This window comes from Patagioenas fasciata, chromosome 1 (genome assembly GCF_037038585.1).
Source record: "Patagioenas fasciata isolate bPatFas1 chromosome 1, bPatFas1.hap1, whole genome shotgun sequence".
In the NCBI taxonomy this organism is placed as follows: Eukaryota; Metazoa; Chordata; class Aves; order Columbiformes; family Columbidae; genus Patagioenas; species Patagioenas fasciata.
This window is the reverse complement of record NC_092520.1, coordinates 154,392,589-154,414,530: the sequence shown is the minus strand read 5'-3', so window position 1 is coordinate 154,414,530 and position 21,942 is coordinate 154,392,589. Positions and strand designations below refer to the sequence as shown.

General features: G+C 41.7%; 1 protein-coding gene across 5 annotated transcripts in view; it reads right to left on the bottom strand.

Annotated features, from left to right (window-relative positions):
• The window catches only part of TMEM178B (transmembrane protein 178B), a 234,828-nt gene that overhangs the window by 149,209 nt on the left and 63,677 nt on the right, over positions 1-21,942 (bottom strand). The gene's annotated exons all lie outside the window — the stretch shown is intronic.

The following is a 21,942-nucleotide window of genomic DNA, read 5'->3' as shown; positions in this document are numbered from 1 at the left end:
GTTGATGCATGATGTGTTTTGTTCCACTCCCCTTGGAAGGAAGGTGATAAGTTGAGAAGAGAGCTCTATTGAAAGAGTCACATCCATGCTGGGGAGGCATCCATGACACGAGCCCAGGTGCAGCATTTTTTGAACACCACCACCCAAGATGTTCCCAATCAGTGCATCCCAAGCAACCACAATGTCACTCAAACATATCAGAATACTCAGGACAGAGCAGGACACAGTCCCAGAGGAGGACGGCAGCTGCATCTTTCCCCAGAGAGGGAAACATTTAATTTTGGGGTTTTGTTTGTTTTTTTTCCAACCAGAGATCCATTGGTTCACTGCTGCTGAGGGCTTCCCAAAGACACACTGCATCAGCAGGTTCACCCATCAGTTTGGTTCTGCTACTGCCAAAAATAGCCTTGTTTATTTAGTGAGCAGCCACAGCTGGAACCAGGGATATTTGTGTGGCTCGTGCCATTACGTCTTAATTCTAGCAGTGAATAAAATCCACAGCAGTTATGGAAATAATTTGTTCTTGTGATGTAAATTTATAAAGCTCAGCACATGTTATTTGTTTAGCACTAGGGAGTGTATGTTTGTTACTGAAAATATGAAGGTGAAAAATTATTTGTTGATTTCAGCATTTACAAGTTGATTTGAATTTTACATCAGTTGTTTACTACAGAGATTTTGAAATTTGCAAGATTCAAGAGCAATAGTTAATAACTAGCTGAGAACATCCACTTTGCCACATGCTTAAAGGATATTAAGAAAGTGAAGCCTTAGATTTGTCCCTAAGGGAGTGTGAGGTGACACACCACACAGTAACAGCAAACCAACTCAATCTTCATCATCAATATTTTTAACATAAACTGGAAAATACAAGCTTTTTTCAATATTAGTTACATCAAAACAAAAGCACAAGCACATAAAGAATGAATTATCTGTGCATTACTGTTTGTAAATAAATTCTGTGCACTGTTAATAATAAATATGCTAATAACATTCAGTTCATAATGCTGATATTCCTCAGATACAAGAACTGTGTGACAGCTGTGTCTGAATTTTATTCTGAAAGTGATTCAACTAGAATAATAACTAGTTATTTTCTTCTCTTTTGTAAAGTAGAATGTAACAAAAGGTATCCCTGTGATAAAACTAGCAGAAGGTTAAGGAAATGACATCAAAAGATTACAGAAAGTAATTCCACCGTGCAGATAACCTCCTCGTTGTTAGACTTTGCAGCAAGGACGTGTCAAAAGCTCTTTCTACAGTTAATGTAGCTCTAAAACTGAGGTTCATTAACTTGGACAAATATTCCTACCCAAGAAACATTTTGCAAGAAATTCACATTCCAATCACAATTTGCTCTACCACCTGTTCAATCAGATATTGCGACACCACAGGACTGGACTATCTGTAGCCCCCAAGACAGAGCCGAGCAGTCAGAGCCCGAGAGCTGCCACAGGAGCACGTGAAGAACCTGAGCAGCCTCACGCCGGAGTATAAGTAGAGTAACCGCTGCCCGCAGGATCCCAAGGATGAAAGCACAGGGACAGGATGCTGACATTAGAGTGCGTGCAACATTACATCTTGCCCCAAAACCCATCTTGTAATCAAACTTGAAGAACAAATCTGTTGTAGGTGTGGTCCGAAGCTTGGTTGGTAAGAAAGCAGAAACTCAAGCCACCTCTCCACTGAGGCGTAGGCAGGATCCTGCCTGCCAGCCACAGCCACCACCATGTAGCTCCTGCAGCCTCCTGAGGACATTGTTGGGTTCACATCAGGTGTGATCTGGAAAGTGTCTCAGCCTACAGACTGATTAGGAAGGCACTAGATGCCCTTCTACAGAGGGTACAGACTTGGAGAGAGGATGTAAGAGAAAGAGAGCAAAGATGCGTACAGACGTGAACTTCTTATATTATGTGGATAAAACAAGAACTGCCCTATTACTTTCCAGTAGCAAATTGCTGACTCTGTCTCCCTTAGGGAAATGTGTCCAGTAAAAAAATACCTTTATCTGATATATAAGTATCCAATATCCAAATGTCAGAGAGAGATGATAAAGCCAGTGAAAGCACAGGAACAGAGCTGACGGGAAGTAGTATGAGAATTTAATAAGCATATTGACTATTATATGAAAGATTCAGAATGACTTTTTAAAGGAAGGATTTTAGAGTTTGACTGCTGCAACTTTTGCATGTTAATGTCTAAATCCTATTAAGGATTTATAGAGGAATGTGTTTCTTTAATTGCTATGGATTAGAAGCCAATAATGGAAAAAAACAAATGTTGAGTACTAGTTCATGCTACAGTTTTGAGACAAGACAACAGATGAATATGGTTTCTCTCTAAACACATAAATTTTAAAATCCAGCTCATTGCAAGTATTGTTTGTAATTACAGTCCTCAGTCTTCTCCTGAAAGACAAGTTGTTCTTTTCCTGTGTTTGGTCTACAGGGAGCTCTGAAAATAAAGAGTTGGTTTTCTCTAAAAATTCTGGATTATCCCAGATTTCTATAATGTGTCATCATAAAAACGAAACTCACAAACTATGGTTTTATACAATAATAGCGTGATTTGATGATAACACTGTCAAACATCTTGCTAGGGCACGTAAAACATCCATGTGAACTCAACAAGACAGTAAAGCCCATGTTGCCTGAATAAACGAGACTTTGCCTGCAGTAATAATCATGTTCCATTTGGAGCTAAACTGGAGTTTTGCATTACTAAGCCACTAAAAAAATTCAAACCAGGCCTGTTCTGGTAGTCACAGCGGTCTGAAAGAAGCTCTTTCATGACTGAAAACAAGGAAAGGGGGCAAAAGTACATTGCATAGACCAATTTGAAATATTGAGGTCTGTTAGTCCTTCTACACTTGCTAAGAGGTGATACAAGGCAGAATGCTACCTGGAGTACCAGCCACATAGTCCAGTGGCAACCGCTGCCAGCGAACGTTGCTCCCGAGCCTTCTGCCAGTCCCACTAAGGGCCACCACCATGCTCCAGTTTGTCACCAATACCACTCCATGAGATATGCCAGCAAGCAAATGAAGAAGGGATGATGTGCTTTCAGTTGAACGTTGCCTGCCCAGCGCCAACTGGTAGTTTAAGTGGTTCACACTGAGAATTATCTGGAGCTCTTCACCCATTCACCCTGATGAAAATTCAGCTTGCCACCACTCACCTCTCTCAGATCAAAGGAAACACAATCTCTTCTCTATCCTTTGACTGTCACCACAAGCAGAGGCAGGGAAAGGAACCCAAATATTGAGATACTATTGTTCAAATGACTAAAAAGTCTCTTATGCAGAGGTACCCAGCAGCAGCCTCAAAGAAAACATCAGGCAAAGAGAGAAATCAGCTCTGAAATGATGCTCTAGTTACATACAGAAACAGATACGCATATGGATAATAGATAATTTAAAGCAAGAAAGAACATAAAATTGATGCATTCGGGAAAGAAGGAAGGAAAAAAGCAGGAAAGGTGAAGAAATTTAATTCAAGATGTTTATTTGAAGGTGTGAGGAAAAGGAAATTCTGTCTAACTAATGACCCACTCCCCCAAACCAATACTGAAGCTCATGGTACAAAATGATTATTTCAAACAGCATTTGTGAAGGAATCCTAAGTTTTGCAATGCGAGCTACAGTTGTAGCTGTAATTATGACTACTCATCTCAAGACAGAAACTTAGTATTCAGGAGGTTCTCTGACTTTAGCTGCCATTTTCCACATGTCTCCCAAATCAAATTCACACCAGGATCACCAAGACAGTTTACATCCATCAGTTTTTGTGCTGGTTCAGCTACTCTGGGAACAAAATATGGGATTTTTTCAAGATTTGCCTGTGGCTTACAGGGTCACTTGGGTTCCCAAGTAGTCCAAGAGATTTTAGAAATCAACACAGTATGATAATTTATCACAGAATTATAGATGTTCTGCTTTTGGAATGCCAACATTCACTGTATGTGCGGAGAAAATGTTTCACACATAGCAAAAAATATCCAGTACTATGGTGCAGTTTTAGACGCAGCCATTTCTCTATGAGCTGGTTCCTAGAAAAAGTTCTCTCCTTCAGTGAGAAGGCAGCATCTTCACTGGAAATCTCAGATCTAGCTAACACAAAAGTAACAAACACAGCCAAATCTGCTCAAGGAACACCTTTGTTGGGCAACTGCCTATACTAGGAGATATTGTCACACTTAACCATAGCCAGATGCTGGCAATCTTACTCAGGCTAAGGAATGCTGAGTCATTTCCCACAAACCATCAGGCCCTTTCAATGATATTTCACGTCAGACATCTCAAAAATCAGGCACCCTGATTAATTTATCCCAAAAAAGCACATGCTTTTATAAGTAATACCTCACTAAAGCAGAAACATTCTCCAGATACAGGACTGCTGTCTACTGAATCTAGCAGGGCAGCTTTCTCTGCGTGCTTTCTGATGGCTGCCTAAAGGTCACATTTCTCTACAGCCATTAAATCTGAGTGTGCAAGAGAAGGTGTAAAATACACTTATGAGTTTTTTGTCTCTCTTTTGTAAATATGGGTATACAAACCTGCTTTTAGCACAAAAGAGTTCAAGGACACGGGAAAAAGACCATCCACAGCTCAGGGCTCACCAAAATGCCATGACTTGGAAATGGATGGAAAGCAATGCCAGTATCATAGAAAAAAGGATTTACAAAATAATTAATAAATTACTATCACTTCTCTTGCCTTAGGACTTTTCTGGGTAAATTATTACTCTTTAAAGTAGTGTACTGGGAGTAAGATGCCTGACTTCCGTTAACATTAATAGCACTGGCATAGCATAAGTTTTATGTACCAGTTCTGAGGATTAATCACAGAGTTATATCTATAGGGTGCCCGCTTTGAACTCAGTAAATCTGCAACAGAAAAGCTCTTCTTTGTCAGACCCTTCTTTGAAGAAAAATCACAAGAAAGTGGGTGGGCTGCGGGCTAAACCCCTTCTTAACCCACCAGCACTTCCTCCCATAACTCTAACAGAACAGTAAAGCAACAAGTGAAAACATTAAATATCTCTCTCTTGCTGCATCTCTAGTAATATTAGTCAGCGCAGGGGAACAAGAAGGCGCTTTTTGGTTTTTTTTGAACAGGAAGAAAGCATAAAAGAAATTACAGAAAAATAGCACAATAAATGTGCTATCAAGATGAGAATAGTTTGAGGTTTGTTTTTTTTTTTTTATACAAGATGAAAGCTGGAACACTTAGGAATAATTTCCATGTATGAATTTGGAAATCTAAAAATAACACCTCATTTAATACAAAAAAATAAATGACAACTGACCCTAGAATAGATGGTGATGAACACATTCAACATGAAATTTCCTCTCTTCTCTCTTCCCTTCAGTGCTTGCTGGCACCTTTCCCCCAGTCCACCCCTTGTCATTTCCCTAAAGAGGGAGGAGAAATAATTGTTTCTGAACAGCCTCAAAGCAGCTCTGGCAGAGCACGACAACTGCGACAGCTAAGGCTTCGCAGGAGGGCAGCACCATCAACTCAGGGCTTGTTATTGTTTGCCTGAGGTGCTGGAATTTTGTTTCACTTGATGCTGCAGTGAAAAATTTCCGTCTCCTGTGGTTTCCGCGTGATGTTGCTCCATAAGCTTTTAGGCCTCCCTTTTCACAACTCTTTTGTTCTCCAATCAGCAGCAGTACATCTCCCTGGCACAGGCTTTCTGTTTGGTAAAACCCCTAGAAGGGGCACAACTGGGGAAGAGGTGAGTACAGGGATGCAGCCAGACCTTGAGCCTCAGCCTTCCCTCTCCCCAGGGGCTGGAGACAGGCCCGTGTTCCCTTTGCATTGCTCCAGTCATGCCACAGCAGCACCTTCAGCCCACTCCTCAGGCAGCTTGTGCACCATCAGCTTAAAAAAAAGCCATAGATCACCAACCCTATGCTTAACATTATTGCTCCCACTTAACAACTGAATAAGAGCTGACCAATCCCTCCAGAGGGCTCTTGCTCTCCAATAAAATCTACCAGTGCAAAGTTCTTGGGGTCTCATCTCTCAAGCCCAGTCACAACACACTTGTATCAGAGGCCAAAGTGCTTCCTAGATAGCTGCATGATGAGAAGCATATAAACAAATCACACAGACTTTCTTTGCCCAAAAACTAGTGTCTAGATAAAGTCAAGGACCTAAAGATTTGTAGGTTGTGAGTTCAATCTCATGGTCCCAATGGGTCCTAAATCTACAGGATCTCACCTCCTCCAGAAGAGCACAGCACTGAAACAACATGTGTTCTGATGTGGGTGGCAGCTCTGGGAGCAGAGCTGCATGGCTGCAGCTGCAACAGTGCTATGACTGAGGAAAAGCGGGGCAATACCCCAGGGGAAGGCTTGAGACACAGCAATAAAGCTGTCTAAAGACAAGAGAGTATATCACACCAACAAGGGATCAAGTCTTGCTAGAACAACAGTTTGCAAATGGTGATTAAGCACACTGGCATGGCTGTAACTGGGAAAAGTGCCCAGTACTTGCCTGCAGTACTAGTTTTAGTCAGCACTGTCACATCTCTTGCTTTCACAAGCATTACCGTTATTTCAGCCTTCCCACACACACATAACCCCAGAAAAGAGAAAACTCATCTCATTGCAGAAGCCAATGTTCTGTTCCTACTCTCTGTTCATTCACACCAGAGGCTCACCAAAACTGTCACATCCAGCCACATCTCATTTACTTTTATTGATGATCCCAGTATTGTAGCAAGAGAAACAAAACAACACATTGAATCAGGACAACTGAAAAAATCAGTTTTCTGCTCTTTTGTAAAAAGGAAAAGAATCAAGCATCAGCTGTTGATATTTTCTAAAATATTCCACTTACACTTCTTAGTCTCATGTGCCACCTGTTGCTTATCCATTTCAGACATTCACATACAGGTGGGTATAAGATGGATAAATACCCCAGCTCCATGGATTAGTGCCCACAATAGCATTTTTATAACTTGTTGGTCTAAGTAGCCAGCAACCCTACTAGGATATTTTCCTGACAATACTGCATACTGACAGACCTTTCAAAACTACTTCACCAAGACCTGTGTTTTGAGACTTGAACGCCTTTCAGTATACAGCACTCACTCAGGAAACCAAGTCCAGTGAATAGCACACACTGTCTAGTCATGTTGCCTTCAAGCTACACCAGTAAGATTTGTTGGGGTTCAGAGCACTGGCATGGTTATGTCCCACACGGTTGACTGAATGATCTAATGACACCTAAGTGAACTCATCAGCCCACTCCTAGACTTTCAAGCAAGTCAGTGTGCCAGATGTTCTGTATTACTGTGCAGCTGCATGTGATCTGGTACCAATCAGTATTACAGATGTTGGCCAACACTGAGTATAGTCCCATCCTCATGTCACCTGCAACTCTGCCCTGAATGTTGTGGTCTAGGACATACATATGCCCAAAGCTGTATGTTGTTGCAGCTGGTGTCATAGGCTGCTGGTAAACAACAGCATAACAAACCTAGCCCTAGTCAGATGGTTTGGTCAAGATCCTTCGTGCTCATCCCTCAAGGTACATCTGCCTGTTGAGGGATCCTCACATCTGTGCTAATATCATCCCTCTGATGGGGTCAGTATCAATAACATGCAGGCAAGAGCTCTCCTATGTGTCCCTTGGTACTTCGGTTTTGGGAGCTGCCTGCTAGCTATCGGCATCAAACGTACTTTTAATTGCTGTTTTTGTTTTGTCATTCAGTCAAAATGAAAAGATTGATCTCTATCGATCTGTGGAAAGGCTTGCTTTGTTAGCTCAACCTTTCTATTGCTTATCAGGGTCGTGCCAAAAGCTTGACACACAAACTGAGAATTAAATTTTTAAAAGTAATGAGTGAGTGATGGCAAACTCACCAGTCTCATTCACTGTCAGACTTTACTGCAAAAGGAAAGTGGCAGAGGCAGCAGTTTCTGGTTATTGTCTCAACAGTGCCAGCAGTGTCAGGAATTTGTTTGGTTTTCACACAAATCGAATGTATCCACATTGACGCATAATGAACAGAGGAGAGAGGGTCTCTGTGTATGCAAAAAAGGCATCTAGGCATCACATTTTTATTTCCCCCAGCAGCTTTTCAATTATTCTGTTCTCTCTTTCAGCTTCTCCCCAGGTGTTCACACACATCACCTTGGCTTCCTTATTCATATTCTTAAACGCACTACTAAAACCTCTCCAATTGCATTTTCAGAAAAAACAACAACAGAAAAACCAACCAACCAAACAAAAAGAACCAAAATAAATAAATAAAAAAACCCACCACAAAACACACTCCACGGAGTCCCAGTCATACAAAGAGTTCTTCCCTGCTTGAGAGAGTCCAATGCAGAGCAACGAAGATGATGAAGGGAGTAGAGCATCTCCCTTATGAGGAAAGGCTGAGGGAGCTGGGTCTCTTTAGCTTGGAGAAGAGGAGACTGAGGGGTGACCTCATTAATGTTTATAAATATATAAAGGGTGAGTGTCACGAGGATGGAGTCAGGCTCTTCTCAGTGATAACCAATGATAAGACAAGGGGCAATGGGTACAAACTCAAACACAGGAGGTTCCATTTAAATATGAGAAGAAATTTCTTCACAGTGAGGGTGATGGTGCACTGGAACAGGCTGCCCAGGGAAGTTGTGGAGTCTCCTTCTCAAGATACATTCAAAACCGACCTGGACACCTTCTCGTGTAGCTTCATCTAGGTGTTCCTGCTCTGGTGGGGGGATTAGACCACATGATCTTTCGAGGTCCCTTCCAATCCCTGACATTCTGTGATTCTATTCACTCACCACTCTCCAAGGCTCTAAGAGTCCTGCTTCTATACCTGGGAATGTTTTCTCTGCTCGTGCCTACAATACAGGAATAAAAGACTTGGAAAGCAGCAATGTTCCTCCAGCTGCCAACCTGACACTGAACAGCCACCCATCAGATGTCTTTCCCTTTCTATCAACATCAAAAATGAAGGCAGCAGCCAAAGCAGGTTGCTTTCTGCCCCCAAACTAGTCCCACCCCACCAAGATGCGATTGCTGTGTGGGTCAGAGCCCCCTGCAGATAACTTGTGGCCACATAAGCATCCTACCTCTTTGGTTAAAGATCCTTCTGCCAACTTCATAGTCCAGTTTGCAATTCCTACAGGCCATCAATGCCTGGGGATTAGCTCTCCCTGGTCCTCCACTCAGGCAGAACACTTGTAGCTGATGCATCTCTCTGAGGACTACACCACCAGGTTTAGGGGCACCCCAGATCTTACTACAGGGTCTTAGGCCCTACGAAAGAGTCTACTACACTTTTTCTAAGCACTGCTTTTGTACAGCAACAGATCAACTCTTCTGCTTTGAGAGAACAGGACAGCAAAACACTCTTCATGGATCCACTAAGCTGATCACAGTCTCTCTTTTCCGGCTAGTAAAATACTGAATCTTGCCATAATAGTAATTAAAAGAACATTCTTAAATTGCAGTTGGTGTCATCTGACTGCCATAAAATGGGGATTTGCTTACCTTTGGAATTCTGCTCTCTTACTTGCATAGGGGATGCCTTCCCATGGAAAGCAAAGGCCAGAAACATTAAGCAGAGAATCCTATGAAATAGCAGCCAGAGATACATCAAGTGATCTAATCCATTTATACATCACACAGATTTTCAAAGTGCTCCTGTGTTACCCTTGAGCCGTCAAAAAGCTTCAACCCAGCAGAGCTGTCAATTCAGCTCTTCAGAGAGCCACTGAGTCCTACTGGAAAACTTCAGAAGGACTACTGTGAAAAGCTGATCCTATTGCCATTATCAAGTAGTTTTCACATTTCTCTGCCCCGTTCCCTGTTAGAAAAGGCTTTTGCATGAATTGTTTGCCTCTTAAAAAATTTCTCAACTCCTTCCACATGAAAAATCTGGTTCTCCCTGGAAGTGATATCACCAGAGACTTTTCTATTTCATCAGCTGAAATCAGTACAGAGGACTAGTGCTCCAGTGAAGGGTTAAGTGTCAAAGTCGAAGCTTATGTACTGAATAAAAATCCTCCTTTCATGCGAAGACCTAAACAGCAAAAATATACATCAGGAAGTCAGCACATAGGTCCTAATATGCTGAGTTCCACAAGGGATGAAAATACTCCTGAAACAAGCCTAAGACCTGTTCAACCTGCTTTCATGTTGGAATAAAGTACAGGAAGGTCTAATATACCCTAGCAGTAGTATCATAGTGAAGGACTTTTTCATGTCACTTAATCAGTTCCTCACCCTCGCCATTTTGGGATGAGGTGCAGAGGTGACTGTAGCCACTCTGCCAGCCAGGGAGGATTTACCATACAGGATCACAGAATGTCAGGGATTGGAAGGGACCTCAAGAGATCATCTAGTCCAATCCCCCTGCCGGAGCAGGAACACAGGACAGGTTCTCCTCAGGCCCTATCAGGAAAGCCATTTTGAAATTATTTGCCTAGAGTTTCCCATTCAGTGTGCATTTCTTCTTCCAGATTATTTTATGGCTCTGTAATAGGACTGATTATTATTTCTCAAAATGTAATCATTTGATTATTTTTCACATGAAATGACAGTTAAGATTTGACTAAGAACCTTTTCCTAAGGCTAGACATTAGAAAAAGGCTCTTCACCCAGAGGGTGGTGGAGCACTGGAACAGGCTCCCCAGGGAGGTGTCATGGCCCCAAGCCTGACAGTGTTCAAGAAGAGACTGGACAAGCCCTCAGACACATGGTGTGAACTGTGGGGTTGTCCTGTGCAGGGACAGGAGTGGGACTTGATGATCCTTTGGGTTTCTTCCAACTCAGGACATTCTAAGATTACTTGCAGGTAAAACTCTGAGTACCAGTATGTTATTCTTGTTGTGTGTATCAGTTGTCATGACAATCAGTGAAGACACTGTTTTAGAGTCCAATTCATATGTGGTAGAAAACCCACAGCACCAACACGTTCTAAAGGAGATAATTTTTGAGATTATTATTGATTCTAGGTGCTCTCCTTCAGGTAATCTCCAAGGACTTGGTTTTCAGCACTTGCTGAGGAATCCCCACTTTGTATACCTTAATTTACTACTAGTCTTCGCAGGTCTTTTGCCATTATTTCTAAGAGCAAATCACCACTGATGTATGTAACGGACTCTGGTTTTGGCTAGTCAGTTTTCACTTAAACTATATTCTTTTTAACGTCTTCAGAAAAAAAAAAGATTTAGTCTTGCTGTAGGGTTTTACAATGGTCTTTTCTAGGAGATACACTACATAGTCTCTGGCACTACAGGAGGCAGCATTGTCTAGCACTTGCAGCAGTGGGAGTCCAAAGACCTGAGTTCTGTTTCTGGCTCTCCTACTCACTCTCTGCATGACATTTAGCAGGTCAGTTAACTTCTCCGCAACTCTCTTTAAGCATGCAAAATGGGTGTGCTTGGGTTGTATTCCCCCTTCAGCACTCTGTTTAAGTCACAAGGGTGCGAAGTGTTTCAAGATGCTAGGATGGAAGGTGCACTACACACCATCAGCAGCATTAACAGAAAGTTAATGTAATTGTGGAATCTGTTTATTTTCACTGAAATATTAGAAAGTCCAAAAGTCTCAAAGAACACTTTTGTATTTCTGAAATTGACTGAGTATTTTGCACCCGGATGCTGATTTCACACTCTTTATCTCAGAATATCTATTCTTGTTTCAGTAAAATTATTATTCCGGTATAAATAAAAGCAGAACTAAACTCTTAGTCCTCATCTTATTGCTCCCTTCTGATTAGGATCTTTGTGTATATGGATTCATGCCACTATTGACTTACTCCCAACACTGGGAAAAGAGATTAAGCCTTGAAATTAAGCCTTGCCTTGGCAGGTTAACACTTATCTTCCTATGGTAACACAATCAGGCATGAGAGCAGGTTGTAAGGAATGGCATTACATCATGCTCAAATATGTGATTATAACATGCTGCAAAATGGATTCTACAAAGAAGACTGATTTAATATGTGTCTGTGATGGTGAGTGAAGAGCAGCTGGTACCGACCTAATGCATTGCCAAAGATTGTATGAGATAAAACCAGTAATTCAGCCACCTCTATGTCCTGCTCCCATAAAATTTTCATAAACCAAATCTTATGGGAAGAAAGAAAATACAGGGAACCTTCTGAATTATTTACAGCCTTAGTTGTGTATGGCAAAGAAGCACCTCTTAGGTCAGTAAGTGATATTCTTCCATTGATTTCCTTCTCTCACATTATCTAGATAAGAATCAAGTTTTGGGGGAAAAAAACCCAGAAGAAACAGGGACGCAAAGGCAAGCCAGAAGAAGCAAAGCTGATGGAGGCACAGATAAGAGTTTGTATTTATGAAAGAGATATTGATTAACTGCACATACCAGTGGCAGATAGACTCAAATGAGCTGTCATAATTCCAGTGATGCAGAGGGACACACAGGCTCAATCTCCATTAAATATAACCTACATCCAGAGCAGCCAGATGAGATTTGCAAGACTGAACTTTGAAGTCCCACAGGAGACACCTGCAGTAGATTTATGTTCCTGATTTCCTATTCCCTCACCAACTGTGCAATCAGTTCCTGGAGGAGGGCAGGGAATAATTCAACAGTTAAACTGTGGTTCACCCAGCCAATTAAGGAGTCTCAGGATGGGCCCTAAGACAAATCCTCCAGCTTCATCCAGTCTTCCTGGGCAAGAATTACATCCAACTCTGCCAATGTGGGCAAAATCATCATGGCCCAGCTAACAATGTAATAATCTGAGGATGTAAAGCTGCATTATCATTTTTACACATTAATACTCACACATTTTAGACCTTTTCAAAGTAGCAAGTAGGAGGATGTCCTGGTAGTACATGTGGATCAGGTTTATTCTGTAATTCAATGTAAAAAAAGCATCACTGCAAACCAGTAATTAAAATGGCAGCCACTGCCCAGTAGCTATCAACATATAAAAATCACCTACACATTTCAGCCTGCAGCTTCTGTCAGGGTCGAAGCCAGGTTGTTTGATTCTAAGTTTGTTGGCATCTCTCTCATACTGGCTGCTGTGATGTTCCCTTGTGAATGGTGCTTGGCTTTGTGAACGCATCACAGTCTCATTTCCAAAATCTACCCCTTCAGTCTTTCTTCTTGCACTGAAGCAAGGAAGCATGCACTTCTCATTACTAACCCTGTGTGTGGCATGTGGCACATTATCACCTTAAAATATTTAACCGATTGGCTTTCATCTTGCTAAGAGTGTGGGGTGCGGCATCAGACTGGGGTATAAATAAACTGGGATATAAATCATCATAAACCAGGCAATAAATTGGTATATAAATCAAAAATTATAGAAGTCAGAGAAGGAAAAGACCTATTAGATCATCCTGTTTGTTCTTTCCTGTGTTCTCACCCTAAGAATGCAGGAGGCATCATTCTTGATTTGCCAAGAGACAGAAAAACACCCCTCTCCCCCTCTGTGTCTCTCAAGAGGAAGAGAAAGGAAACAGAGCTCTTTATGAATATTAATAAAGCTGTATTTATGAATATTAATAAAGCTGTATTTTGACTGGCTGAATGACTGAAAATTATAAATGATGGTATGTTTTACCTGTCAACATCTCCACACTGCAAAAGGCAAATTGTCTCCAATACTCCTTTGTAAAAAAATCACCACTAAGGATAGAGGGGGTGTGCTCTCAATTTTCCTGCACTCAGAACAGTTCGATAAATACCTTAAGACTCTTTTGAGTTATGAAGATAAAAACATGCCATCTTTTTTCCAATACAACAGTGAGAGACAACATGAAACATTTCCTAAGCCAAGCAGAATCCAAGTGCCCACACTTACAACAGAAAACCAAAGGCAAACAAAAAATATCAAAACATTACAAAGACTGACAAGTCAAGCACACCAAAGTTAGAAAATGCGACCCTTTGAAGAGGTCTGTGCAATAGGTGAGAACTCGCATCACCCTCTAGCTAAGAGCTAAAGATCAGTCAGCTGACATACAGCTCCTCCCTCTCACACAAGTACTTTCCTTGACACTTACCCCAGAAGTCCTTGGAAATAAGTCAATTAGCCAAAGAAATATCTTTCAAAGTGGTTCCTAGCCATGTTTTTCCTTGTTTACTACAACCCCGTGTGAGCTGGGTGACTATTTGAAGTCTGATTTACAGGGTGTGGATCGCTTATAGTTGCTCTGGAAGTCAGAGAGAGCTGTGCTCTGAACATAAAAAAAGGCTGTTTAACGGTAAGTACTCTCAAACCCAAGTTTTCATCTCCAACTGGGCACACAAAAAACCTAAACCATTTAACTTTGATTGCCAGGCCTGCAATGGAAGTCATAACCCAGGTCAGAAGTTTATTAGATATTACTAGATTTATCTTCACATGCCATGCTTCAGCACAATAATTAGAAACATGACAAAGCTCAAAGTGGTTAAATCTCTCCTTAGATTAGGAGTTATGTATTCTGCAATAAAAAGGCCAGCAACCATACATTAAGCAATGAAAAAGAAACCAAACATTGAAGATATCATTGAATGGAAACAGAATATCCCAAATATATGGAACAAGGCAGGAGTCCTGTGGAAAACATAGTATGTGATTACAGTAATTAAAGACTTGATAATGAGTGTGCTCAGAGGAGATAAATTAAAGCCAAATATGCAGGCTGAACTGTGTCATCTCCTAACTTTACTTGCTTGTGTTTGCAACTTTTTAAATGCTCATCTGATTTTATTTTACATTCTTGAATTTACAACAACAAAAAAAGCCCTGCAAAATCAGGAATTCTGTTGTGGGGTTTCTTATTGTTTCAGAAGAGTAGAAAGCAGTTCATCAGCAGAATAAGGCTCTTATGATTCACCTCTGAACCCTCAGTTATGTGAGCTAGTGGACAAGCCTGCTATCTCAGGGAGTGAGTTGGGCCCACTCCTCTGCCAGTGTGTCACAGGTGTGTTAGCAGCAGATGTACAGCAACACTCCTGACTTACACACTTAAAACAGGGCTTTGGGGTGGATCCTTCCCTGTCCATTCCCCACTCCCCTCCAACACAAAGCTTGGTCATTTTTACACCTTCCCTTTCAAACTGTTCCAACCCACCACCTACAGCCCTTATTCCTGTCTCAGTGTTCAGTACTTCTCTGTCTCTGCTCTCCCAATTCACCAGCATAAAGTTTCACCCCTTTCCTTGTCCTCATTTCCTCCCTTCCCAAATCTTGGTCATTTTTTCTACTTAGACACCCTTGTCAACTCAACACAGAGATGTACTGACCATCTTTCTTACTCCTTCCCTGCTCTTCTGTCTTCAAGAAGCAAAGGTAGTACAGGAAATAAAAAGTAGTATGCAGTTGGGAAAGCTATTCACTAGTGTAGGTATTAAGGTCACAGCCATATTAGCAAATCCTAAGAGGAAGCCTAGCAGAAGGCAACAAAATCCCTTAGAGATTTCAAAATAGGTCTTAGATTTTGATGCCAAAAAACCTCACCATTTTTCTATCTTAGCTTGAAATAGCAGGATACGAAGAAAACCCTACAGCAGAGAGAGAGAGAGGGAAATGAGGTCGTCTGTCACTACCACCTGGTCATTAGCTACAGGAATGATGAATATGATGGGAATCCAACAACACTAGACCTCCAGGCATATGAGCACCTGCTGAACCTCCAGGATGGCTGCCCCGTCTGCTTTCATAACCAATGCATTAAGGAATGACATCATATTGTCAGCCAAATGGCACTGACCAGCAGGACAGTGTCATACTTCAGGGTATACCTCCATCTGGGGGTCAAGTTAGCTAATTAAAAATAAAACATCATTTCCTTGTAGAGGAAGACAGGAATGAAAGGAGACCCAAGGGATTATGGGAGAGAGAGTAGAAGAAAGGAGCAAGAAAAGTGGGATGCTGCCTATTTATTTCCAACACTGCTTTCAGTAGTAGACAGGAAAAAAAGAAGAGTGCAAAAATTCTCTCAGGTCAGCACTTAATACAGATACAACAATGAAATATTTATTGTTGCTTATAAAAGCAGACAGGGTCAAGCCCATGAGCCTACTGGTGTTACTAATGCATTGCCAAGCTATCAACTGAGCTTCTGTACAAACCTCTACATCTTGTTCCATGGAATGAGAAGGCTTGCGAAGCCTGTAGAAATTAGAAATATAGACATTACCATCTTTTCCAGAGTGCTAACTGTTGTCATTGCCATCAGTACTGTAACTGACCTCCACAAAAGGAGATTTTTCAAACCTCTCTCAGTAGTTTTACTGTTTATAAAGAGGCATTTGTGTTCTTTGCAGGCCTAAATGAGGAATCTTTAGTCTCCTGCAAAGTTCAGACCATTAAGGCTGGTAAAATCCATTCAGCTTTCAGCTTAGATGCCATGTGAATTAAAATATTACCACTCTCCACATCCTGTAGAAATCCCTCATTTCCCCCAATACTTGCTTGTCTCAAAATGTGCCAGGCTATTACTTTTAACTTTACAATTCATTTTTTATGCAAACGGTTTTTAACCACCACAAACACAGGATTATTACAGTTTTTAACAGTGCAGACAAGTGTTATCATTCCAATTAACACAACGCATTATGGTTCCTGTTCTCCTGAAAAATGCAACTCCCCATGCCAACGCTCTACACTCAGAGGCCATATCCTGTGGTCCCACAGTAAAAGTGGGGGCAGATAGGAGACAGGCAAAGGAGATCCCACAGTACCTGAAAAGGAGCACTTCCAAAAACACAAGGAAATCCTAAATATTTCTCAGGAAACATCAGCTACCTCTTTGTGAACCGGTTCTCTCTAAAGCAGTCTGGTGACAATTTCTAAGCTCTGCAGGATGAGATCAGTTTCCATAGCAATTCCAGCCACTTTCTGCCCAGATGCAGCACTATCCATGTTCCTGGACACAAAACACAGCTGCTGTAGAAGACAGGCCTAGATGGCAACAGCCAACTGGAGAACAGCAGAGCAACAGAAATGCCCTCTTTTGCGGTCGTGTTTAATCCAAAGTACAAATTCAGGTTTGTCATATATAGGGAGGAAGGAAAAATAACAAACTTAAAGACCCAGCTATCTACCTCACATGACAGGCTCTGTGAGTCAGCAAAATAAAATCTTTTTGAGAGAAGGGAGAATTTTTCATCTGTCTTCTGATGTGGAGACTTCCACACAACATTGCTCAAGCCATTGGGAGCTCTGCTGTACAAAGGCTCTGAGCTCCACGCAGCACTGGTCCCGTTTCAGCTACCACAGCAGGAGAACAGGAAGAAGCAGTGGTTTGACTCATTCTCTGAGAGAAAAAGAAATCTCAGTCTTCAAGAACACACATCAGCAAGTTGCTTGCTTGCAGTGGTGTATAGCCATTACACTTTCTTCATGTGCCTTGTAAAAGTCCCCTTTTACCTTTCCTTTGCTGAGACCACAGTGAGGAAGACTGTAGAGCAACCCACAAGCATCAGCCCTGAGAGTCTCCAGGCAGGTCTGAGCCTACAGCATGCCAACCTACAAACCTGTAGTACCTGCACAGTTGTTATTGAAATAATTCAAGGAATGTTTACACAGAAATCCCAAGGCAAATACATGTTCAAAGGTAAAAATGAGTGAGGAAACATAAGGTCTAAACAAAAGCATCTAGAGGTAAAAATAACATCATGCTAGACTGGCTCTAAGAAAGTATGAAGACAATCCTCCTCCCTTTTTTTTTTTTTTTGCACTATTTGGCTTCCTCAACGTCAGTTTCTAATCCTAACTCTCACAGCAAGACAATGAAATGTAGATAGCTGGCTTAAGCATACTTAGAAATTCCTCCTTGCATCCATCTTCTATGGTGTGGTTACCATTTTTCAGAAAACAGTTGTTTCTTAAAGACTACAGCAGAAGATCAATTTAGAGCCTGGGTTGTCTATAGCCTATTTGAAGAAAAATTAAAAAACACCACCACCACACACACACACAAAACCCAAACCAAAAACAAACAAACAAATAAAACCCACAAAAACACACCCCACCACACAAAAACCTTCCTACAGTCCTCCTGATGATATAAAACCGTATCAGCCCAACAGGTTTCTATTTTGCTCCAAGCAGTAAACAAGTAGACCAAATACTCCCTGGGCTTTGAGTGCCTTATGCCTCCCAGCAGCTTTAAAGAACAGCACTGTTGGTTCCTGGAAGATGCCAAACAGAATACATTGCATCCCTTCATTGCCTTAGTAGTACTATCATTTTCAAAGCAAACACAGCCTTTCACCTTCTTTGCCATAATATGCAATGATTTCCTGACGTTTTGGGACAAGAGGAAAAAAAAACATAGCATCAACATAACCTCCTTTTTATGGTGAACTTTCTTAAAGTACAAGCATTCGGTTAAAGTGCTTATTCCATTTGCTCCCAATGACTGCACCATATTCCACAGCTCAGATCCTCACTGCCGTAATCACTTTACCCATGTTTTGTGAACACAAATCTGTAGCACACTGGAAGTTCACCTACAAGAACAACATAAAACATGGAACTGAATATGTAAATCTGTATAGAACTATCCAGATTTTGGGGAAATTTTGTTGTGATAATATGTACCTCCCTTTCTAAAAGCATCAGTGATGCTGCTGGAGTTTTTCAGAAGCCAGAACTATGGACCAAGACTCTGTGCACAAGACTGGGGCCAAAATGTGACAGGGTAAATACGTAAGAGTGACTCCATCATGTCATGAAACCAGCATCTTCCATATAGAGACAGTTATGCTCAGAGTTGTTAGACATAGCTTTCCTTCCCTTCTTTGCTCATATAGACACTTGTATTGTCTAATTAAATGAATATTTATCTCCTGACAGGCAAGAGCTGGCAATACTACAATCATCCTTCCCTCCATCCCTGTTTAACCATAGACAGTTGAGAGGAAGCGATTGCAGGAAACTAAAGTCCTATTTCCCTGACTTGTGCTGCCATAGGCAATCAATTTGAAGCAAAGGTTCCATCTTGAAAATGTCAAATAGAATGAAAAAAGATAAAATCAAAAATTGTAAAGTCAGCTACAACCATTTCTCCAGGTCTAGCTGCTCCCCTGGGTTCTGCTAGCATAGCTGACAGCACAGCTAGAGGAATTTCTGCTTTCTGCACTCACTGGTGCCATGGGGTCCTCAGCCTCAAATTAATTGCCACTTGCCCACCAGCTCCTGCAATTCAAGAGAAAATGCTGGAGCATCAATCCATGCCATCTGCTGGGCATGGCTGGAGCCCTCTCCTTCCTGCTCCCTCACCCAGTGTGCAGGCAAAGTAGTAGATTTCCCTCCCTACAGTTTACTGCCCATGCACCTGGGAAGCAAACTAATCTCTATTGAAATACAGATATGTCAAAAGACAGCAGTGGCTTCAGCCTGGAAAAGACATTTTCTTGTATAGTATGAATAGACACTCTGGTTTCACCTTTCCAGTTCTTCTGAAATTCTCCAGGATGCTATTTTGCCTCAGTGTTTCATCAGGAAATAGGGGGGATTGTGTGTTGGTTGGCTGGTTTTTGTTTTGTTTTTGTTGTTGTTGTTGTTTGAGGTTTTTTGGTTGTTTTGGTTTGGGTATTTTTGGTGGTTTTGTTTTGCTTCTTCCTTCCATATTATGCAACAGATCTGAGAAACTACCCATGGAAAGCGCATAAGGAACAACAGGCCTGGGCCCTGCTCCTTCACTGCTTGTCACAACACTCAGCGAAAGGGAAATTCTGAAGAGATAATTGTTCAGAGGAAAATAATGGCCAGGTTGAATTGGAAATGCTATTCTGCCTCAGGATGAGCAGTGGTGAGCTGAAGTAACCGTGCCCTGGATGAAGCTGGTCCAGAGGTACAGAATCAGATCATCTGCTACAGCAGGAACTAAAATGACAGGCACTTCCTGAAGGGACTTAGAGTCTTACCTCACTTTATGTCTACTTTACTGCAAATATTTTCTAAAGGGACAACATCCCTCTCAAATAAAACACAACTTGAAAAAATTACTATTGTCCTTGGCTTTTAAAACAGATGTTTTACAGAAAAACAGCAAGGTCACTATTCCTACACAAGAAATAGTCATATCGGTTCAATTCATTCTTAAATGCAGTGATCCCCAGATCCTTCAGTGTCTACCACACACTCACCACTGCACCTAACTGCTCTAGAGTAGACAGAGTTTCAAAGTATTTCTTTCCTTTCCTGTCTTTAGGTAGCGAGATTCAAACTTCAATTCTATCTACATCTGCCTACACTTACCCAATTCTTGAACTAGCAAGAACACCTGGGTCAGAAACACACTTCCACACCTAGATACTCTGTGTCCCCTCCTCAGGGAAGGGGCAAGCAGTCTCACCCTGAAAGTGCCTTGGACTAAATCAGAAACATAAATGTGTGAGCATGGTGTGTCTCAGCTGCCACACGCCCTTACTGAAGGCTCCCATTAGCTGCCAACACACCAGGCTCAGGAACTTGCTGATCCCACCAAGGGATGCATGCAAGTGTCTCACATTGCCAGATATATTAGTAGATGTTTAAGCTGGCAGGGAACACCAACAGAGCTTCACGAAAACCTTTTACTTGCCCCTCTTACTTGCTGAGAGAAAGAGGAACTTCTTTAAGACAATAATTCCTACATGAACCATGTGAACCCTAACAGATGTCTTGAGTGGAGTGTGTGTGTCTTTTTGCCCACAGATGATCAATATTAACAGAGATGGCAGGTGGTAGAAGAAAACCTGAAGGGAACTGAACCACCTGATCTTCTGATTTCAAGGACAAATGAACACAGAACAATATTACGCAAGACCCACCTCTTACAACCTGGGAGGTGGGAGTCCAATATTCCTTTTCTTTGCCATGTCACAGTAAAATACATATTTATCCACACAGAGACACATTTAAACAACAACAACAAAAATAGTAAGACCCTCGAGAACTTCCTTAATGTTTTACCAGATTTGACCAGATAGGCCTACAAGCACCAATAAGTCTCAAACCAGGCCTGACCTTACCAATGCAGGAAATCAATCATTACACCTCCTCCCCAGAGCTTAAAAGGACCCTCCCAACGCAGCCGCATAAGGTAGGAGTGAAACAGGGACCGAAAGTCTGAGGAGCACCAGAGGTCTTACATATTTCTCAAAACAACACAGCCTGGACAGAAGCTACTCACTGCCACCTTTCCAAGTTTTTCAATCAGAATCAGCATCCCTCCACCCCTGTCATCTTCAAGGAGCTGTTAACTTCTTCCGTTAAGACAGAGCAGCTCAGGACATTCATCAGTTTCCATGACAATGTAGCAACAAGAGCAAGTTGCAGTGGAATCCTTCCTTGTAAAATCCTGCTTCTTCCATTTTATTAGTAAAAACCCTTTTCCATCTCCAAGATAAGATAAAAGCTATAAGGCCAGCCAATACATCTCAAGGCAATTCCACCCGTCAGATCTTGTTGCTTCAGCAAATGTTACAAGATGGTGACCACTGGCTACAATTACCACTGAGGGCTAAGCTCCTTCCCTGTGCCTTAAAGGGTGCAGCATTTCTCTTTATAGATCTCCAAAGGAGAGTGATGCCACACTTACCCAGGAGCTGCAGACAGCAGGACATATTCTACAATAAAAGCCAGCAATGCATTCTGCTGGAAGCAGGAAACTCAGCAGCAGCATGAGCTGCATTAGAATACGCTCACGTACAGAGCATCCTACTGAATTAAAAAATAGGGCATTGATTTTGTTATTCATTTTTGTATTTAACTCAGTATTAATCTCCGCATACGAATGCCTCTTCCCTGCTGCCACGTTTTCATGCCTCAGCAGAATTTCCAGTCAGCAATAGCAACAGAGATGTAGGTCCTACGAACAGATCGATCAGTCTGCTACAAAAACAAACTGGATATGAGGTCTCTGAGCAGGTTGCCAATCAAAGCATCCATTCTCATTTATCAGCGAGTACTTTCCTTAGTCTGTATGTGACGAGAATGGAGAAGAAAGCCAACGACACTT